Raw genomic sequence first — 678 nt, 5'->3', positions numbered from 1 at the left:
CAAACATCACCAAAATATGCATGGATCTCTCTGTAGCATCAAGTTTACATGGCAACAAAATAACAGCAGACAAGGACTTGGAGAAATCACTAAGTCCCTGAAATCAGAAACATTACGGAGCCTACTTTGCATGCTTGTGATAGTCACCACAGAAATCACAAAAATACATGGCATACACCACTGGAAAGATGGCATGGCATACAACAAAACACATGTAGAGCTCATGCCCATAAGATGCACAGTTTAAATGATACAAAAATGACAAATCTCCAAGTTCTGCTAAGAACCAGAAGATATCAGCAACTAGCCCTCTTGCAACAGAGATTTGGGCATCAAGATGACCTCTAATGAACATGGTGCAACTGAACGAAATGTAGAGCATCACGAGTCGAACAATTTGACATATTACATGCGCGAAACGGAGCTATGTACAAGGAGTTATGCACTGATGAACATAGGTACTTGCTGTAACAGGAAAAAAAACTTAAGAGGAAAATCGGGCTTCGGGAAAGTCAACGCTCACAGTAACTGCTCAGATCGGATCGAGGGAGAGGGCGGCTCGGGCTCCCGTGGCCGGCGATGGCGACCGACGCCGGAGGAAGGAGTGGAGGCCGGAGGGCGCGTCGGTGGAGGAGTCGGCGCCGGCGCCAGCGAGGCACGGCAGCGCCGGGCAGCGGC

This window comes from Triticum aestivum, chromosome 3D (assembly GCF_018294505.1).
Source record: "Triticum aestivum cultivar Chinese Spring chromosome 3D, IWGSC CS RefSeq v2.1, whole genome shotgun sequence".
NCBI classification, from domain to species: Eukaryota; Viridiplantae; Streptophyta; class Magnoliopsida; order Poales; family Poaceae; genus Triticum; species Triticum aestivum.
This window is presented reverse-complemented; position numbering follows the sequence as displayed.